The following is a 6755-nucleotide window of genomic DNA, read 5'->3' on the forward strand; positions in this document are numbered from 1 at the left end:
TATCCTCATTTTGTAGACTCTCCTGTCTCCCAGTATACTAACTACAAACAACACATCTCCAGCCTTATCAGAGAACCATACATTAACCCCTTCATTTAAAATAAAAAGCTTTATTGATGCTTTGTGTTTCTTACACTATAGTCATCCCTGATATATGCCCCCTCCACTGAACCTTCCTTTGAAACGAAGAAAAATGGTTACTTGAAATCGATTGCCCAAAACAAACAAACAAATGAACGAACAAATGAATACTCTGACAACTATGTAGGCTTCCAGACGTAGTCTTTCACTTCTCTGAGAAGAGAGGAGCTCATTCCATCACCTGTCCCCTAAGACCAAGATTGCACATTGCAAATCAGTCTGAATTCAGCTGCCTTTTAGCGTTGTTTAATTTACGTCATAGGAGTCATTGCTTATATTGTTTTCCTGGTTTGGCTCACTTTACTTTGCATCAATTCATACAAGTCTTCTTGTTTCTCTGAACTCATTTCATAGTTTTTTTTTTATGGCACAAGACTATTCTATCACATTCATGCTCTCTAATTTCTTCAGCTATTCCCTGGTGATGGGCAACCACTTTTTTTTTTTTTTTTGCTGCCACAAAAAATGTACTATGAATATTTTGGTATATGTGGGGCTTTTCTATGACTAATCTCACTTGGGCACAAATCCAGTAACGGGTTTGTTGGGCTTACAGTTTACCGACTTTTTCAAACTTCCCTGTTGAAGGCACCAATTCCATTCACTCAGCTTCACCTGGAGTTAACCAACAGTTCCTCATCCTGCCCCTGCTTCCCATATTCAATGAGTTGCCAAGTCTTGCTATCCTATTGGCAGCTAGGTGGCGCAATGGGTAGAACACTGGGTCTAGTGTCAGGAAGACCTGAGTTCAAATTTCACCTGCCACTTGCTAACTGAGCTAGACTAGACTTGCAAAAGACCCTGGGTAAGTTGTTATTGGTCTTTCATTCTAGAAGAGGACCAACGAACTCACAAGGTTAATGTTTTGACTGGCTCATGAATTGTATTTAAGTGAGGCAGAGCTGAGCAAGTCACTGAACCTCCGATTACCTCAGTTTCCTCAACTGTAAAATGGGGATATTATTATATAGATATGTAATTATACATAGTATTATATATTATATGGATATATAATATCCATAATATTATATAGGTATATTATAGACAGTATTTTATATATTGTAGAATTATATCTAGATATTATATATCATATAGAATTATGTCTAGATATATATTATATAGAGATATAAGTATATAGAGATGTTATATATTGTGTAGATATATAATTATATATAGATATTATTATATGTTACATAGACATATTACATATAATATCTATATGCTAATATTAGAGATATTATTATATCACCTTGCCTCCTAAGGTTATTCTAAGGACCAAATAAGACAATAATTATAAAATACCCTAAGTGCTTTATACATTTTATATATTAATGTATATTATATGTGTGTATGTATACACACACACATATATAAACATATGTACATATGTATCAATACACAGAGCCTAGCACATAGTAGGCATTTAATAAATACTTCCCTTCCACTATATTTCTGGAACCCACCCACTTCTCTCCACCCATGCAACCACTAGTTCAGGCCCTCATATCCCTACACCTTGACTATTACAATAACCTCCTGATTGGTCTCTCTGCCTCAAGTCCCTCCCCTTCCTAAAACATCTTCCTTACAGGTGCTGAAGTGATTTTCCCAAAGCACAGTTCTGACTGTGTCAATTCCTTGCTAAAAACTTCAGTGGCTCCCTATTACTTCTAGGATCAAAACCAAACTCCTCTGTTTGGTATTTAAAGCCCTTACAATCTGGCTCCAACATAGCTTTCTAAGCTTGTTATACACAACTCCCTTCCCTGCACTATTCCAGCCAAGTTGGTTCCTTGCTCTTCCTCACAAGTAACATTTCATTTCTATCTCTTTGTATAAGCCATCCCCCATTCCTACAATATACTCTCTCCTTCCCTTTATCTCTCAGAGATGAGTCTGGTGCCTCCTCCCAAAATAACCTTACATTATATATATTAATATCTGTAATGTTATTTTAAATATATAAATAGTTATTTTCCCCCAATCACATTAAAAATTTTTTAACATTTTAACATTTAATAATCACATTGAACATTTTTAACATTTGTTGGTTTCTTTTTTAAGTTTTGAGTTCCAAATTTTATTCCTCCCTCTCCTCCCTGCTCCCTGAGGCAGTAAGCAATCTCATATAGGTTGTACATATACAAACATGTAAGACATTCCCACATTCATCTGTATTAATATTTGTGTATGTTTTCTCCCATGCTAGAAAGTAAGCTTCTCGAAGGAAACAGCCATTTCATTTTTGTTTATATTATCTGCACTTCTTGGCACACAATCTTAATTAATACCTGTTGATTGAATAGTAATTCCAGATGGTTTTCCAGAATGATTGGACCAATTTACAGCTCCACCAGCAGTGTATTAATACATTTGTTTTCCTTCAGCCGTTCTAATATTGTTTCAGTTTTCATCATCTTTTCCAATTTGAGACCATCCTCCCCCCAACTGTATAGAGAAGGAAAGTGAGGGAGAGAATGGAAGTGATTTGCCCAAGGCCCCCAACAAAGGACAGAATTGGAAACAGAGCCAAGGAGGTAGTCGTATTTCATTTTTTTTATGTATATGGGGAGACAGAAAAGAAAATATGCGTGCTTGATCTGAAAAGCTTATAATTGAATTGGAGAGTGAAGACTGGTTGGATTGAGGCAGTGAAATATAGTAGGTAGGGTACTGGGCTTGGAATCAAGATGATGTGAGTTCCAATCCAGCCTTGGATACCAGCCTGAGTGACCATGGATGAGTTCAATCAGATTAATGCAACAAGCATGCATGAATTGCTATGCACCAGGCACTGTGCTACTCAATGATAATATAAAGAAAATATGGTCCCTGCCCTCAAGGCACTCACATTCTAATTAAAGAGACACCATGCAAACAACTATGTATGAACAAAATATGGACAGTGTACATGGGAGGTAATCTCAGGGGGAAGGCATCAGCAGGGGGGCGGTGGTGGGGTGGAAGAGAGGGATAGAAAGGCCTCTTGCAGAGGGTGTGATTTGAACTGGGTCTTCAAGGAGTCCAGGGAAATTGGGAGGCAGAGATGAGGAGGGATGGCATGTCAGGCAAGAGGGATAGCCAGTGCAAAGGTGTGGAGACTAAAGATGGGGTGGCTTGTTTGAGGAAAAGTGTGGAAGGGAATAAAGTAGAAGAACTCTAGAAAGGCAGGAGGGGGCCTGTTTGGGAAAGAGGGGTCGGATTCAGTGAAAACTCCTTCGAGATATAAATCTATAATTCTCTTATGACTAATATTGTTGGTACAAGGAGAAGGCAAGGAGGAATATTACTCAGATCCTAAGGGGCCCAGTCCAAACAATAGGGACTCTAGGAGGTCAGAAAGAAGAAATCCATCGGTGTGCTCTATAAAAAATAACAGCTAACATTTAGATAGTACTTACTATGTGCCAGGCATTATGCTAAGCACCTTAAAAATATTATCTTACTTGATCTTCATAACAGCCTTGGGAGATAGGTACTATTATTCTCCTCATTTTACATAGGAGGAAACTGAGGCAAACAGAGGGTTTTGGGTTTTTTTTAGTGACTTACCCAAGGTCATATAGCTAGTGTCAGAGGCTGAATTTAAACTCATGTCTTCCTGACTCCCAGACCCGCTGCAGCACTAAGCTGTCCATGTAACAGTCAGAGAAGACTTCAAAGGAGGAACGGGAACTTGGACAAGAAAGTAGTGATGAACTTGGTGTCTGAAAAACCAGGTTCAAATTCGGAGCTCCAATAATATAGGCTAGTCATGGCTAGTGACATCACTTTTCTGGACCTCAGTTTCCCTGAGGAAATGGGGACATGGTATCTACCTCAAAGGGGGAAAATTCTTTTTAAACCTGAATGCACTATACAGATGTGAGTGATTAGGCTCTGGACTGGTTCAGAGGTTGCTGGAGAACCCTGAGGCACCTTCCCCTGGTCTGGTCCTGGACTGGATGACCTCAAAGGTTCCTTCTAAATCTGTGAACCTCCTACATAAACCTAGTAGGACTCCTGAATTCCTTTTGTTGTTTCCATCCAGGAATGTGCTGGAGTGAGGTTAAACGGGCTTCCAAGAACCAATTGTTAAATTTTCAGTTTGGGCATCTATACCTCAGATATTAGTAAATGCTACAAATGAGGCTTAATTTAATGTATGGACCTTGCTGTTGTTCAGTTGTGTCTGACCACGATACTAAAGTGGTTTGCTAGTTCCTTCTCCACTGTGTCCCCATTTTACAGATGAGAAACTGAGGCAAAAAGGAGTTAAGTGACTTGCCCAGGGTCACATAGCCAGTAAGTGTCTGAGGCTGAATTTGAACTCAGATCATCCTGACTCCAGGCCTCATGGTCTATCCACCGCACCACCCTGCTGTCCCTTATCTAGACCAAGAAGCTGATAAAGAAAATGTTAATAATGTAGGTCAAATTTAAGTGTGTCGTACTCAATAGATTTCTTTTCAAACATTTACCAGCACATCCTTATTCCTATCCTGCTGTCTGGATGTGGAAATCATATTGAATTTGGATTTGGAGGTTCTAGGTTTGAATTCTTCCTCTGCCACCCACTCCCAGTGTGATCAGGGGCAAGTTACCTAACCTTGGCCTCAGTTTTATTACCAGTGAATAAGAAGCTGGTACTAGATGACTTCTAAGAATCCTGCCAGTTCCAAGTCTAGGATTCTATGTTCCTTGGAGAACCAGGACATCAGCCCACATCATGCCTTTCTTTCAGCTGCAGAATTACAGCCAATTGTGGGCTACTGCCTGTTTGTTCTGTCATAATTTGGGGTCAAGTGGTTAATTGAGCCTGGAATAAACACTTGTGGACCCAGATGGGGTAATTGTGACTAGATACACTCCCCCCTCTAGCCTTATAACCCCCTGGGGTTCCACTGCAGGGATTCCTCATCTTGGGGGTTTGGGGTCCCAAAGTAGCAGGAATGACTTTCATTTAGAGGTTTTTTATAGTCAGAAGTCCCTTCAAGCAACTCACACTAAATGATCTGGAAATGTGAAGAGGAAAGCCAGGGTGCGATTAAGCATTAAAATAAACAGCAAGAATCCGGGGACCACTCTTCTTGTGCATGTCACATGGCATAGGCAGAATTCCCTTCCCAGGACTGTTTGCACATCTTTGGCTGGGCAGTATCAGGGGCAATTCATTTAAGGCAGGGGGAAAGGTGTAGGGTGGAAAGTGCCATTAGGGAGGGGGAGCTGCTTGGACACAGGATTCCTTTTCTCCTTCAAACTGGGATACTCCTCCAAATTTTGCCTGCCAAATCATGAAAAGGTTGGTGGCTTCCATGGGTGGAAGCTGACTGGCAACCCCAAGCCCTGGAATCACTCATCAAAGTGCATTTTTCTCCAACAGGCAGGATTCTTTATTACTTAGACTCCACCGAAATTCATGCCTAGGGGACCCGGACCTGTTCCCTTGTTCTCCTATCTTTCTTTCGTCCCTTTTCTTCCTCCCTCTCTCTTCTCGTTTTCCTCTCCTTTTCCCATATCTTTTCCCTCTTCTCTTCCTCCTGTCCTATCTTCTCTTCCTCTCATAGATGATTTCTGCCTCTTCTCTGTTACCTTCCCCCTCTCCCCTCTAGGAATGGTAGCTTAGAGTTATACATCAATTTAAGGCTTTCAAAGTGCTTTACATACATTACCTCATCTTAGCTTCTCTATGACCTTGTAAGAAGTACTAACGCTATTATCAATTCAAATCAACCAGCATTCATTATGCTCCTACTGGGTGTCTGGCCTTCTGCTTAGCACCAGGCATATAAAATAACCAAACAAGACAAAACCATTCCTGCGCTCCAGGAGTAGAGAGAATTGAGATGAGGACAGCAATGGGGCAGCCAGGTGGAGCAACCAGGCCTGGAGTCAGGAAGACTCATCTTCCTGAGTTCAAATCTGATCTCAGACCCTTACTAACTGTGTGATCCTGGGCAAGTCACTTAACCCTGTTTGCCTCAGTTTCCTCATCTGTAAAATGAGCTGGAGAAGGAAATGGCAAACCAGTCCAAGTATCTCAGCCAAGAAAACCCTAAATGGGGTCATAAAAAGTGAAAGGACTGAACAACCAAAAAGGTAGGAAGTGGTCCCTTGTGGGAATTGAGTGAACCATCCTGACTCTATCTTGTGACTTAATTCTGGAGCTAGCTCAGTTCCTTTTCTATTCAACTGAGTCTAGTCCAATTTTCTGTCTTGTGAGAATACTATTCAAATGTGGGGCTTGGGAGATAATTTTATTGTACTATTTGAATCTAGTCTTCTGTGGTTGGGAAGCTAGACCACCTGCTGCTTAAGATACCCTTAACTAAAGACCTAGGTTATGCTACTATCAGATCCAAAGATTGATATAAGGAGTTTTCTTACAATTATACACCTCAAGCAGCCCATATGTCTTACCTGAAAACTGATCCTGTTCTGGTTAGTTATTGTTTCCATGTTCCTTTAATTATATAGACATTTGTGAAACACCTCCTTTCCTAATTTCAGGGAATTGTATCTGTTTGCTCTCTCCCTCCTAACTTGGCAAATCCCTAATCTTTCCTCCAATTAGAAATCAGATTGCCTAATTTTGCATCCTGGTTAATGATTTTCTTGGAACTAATGATCCTAAT

The sequence above is a fragment of the Notamacropus eugenii genome, chromosome 3, assembly GCF_028372415.1.
Source record: "Notamacropus eugenii isolate mMacEug1 chromosome 3, mMacEug1.pri_v2, whole genome shotgun sequence".
Lineage (NCBI taxonomy): Eukaryota > Metazoa > Chordata > Mammalia > Diprotodontia > Macropodidae > Notamacropus > Notamacropus eugenii.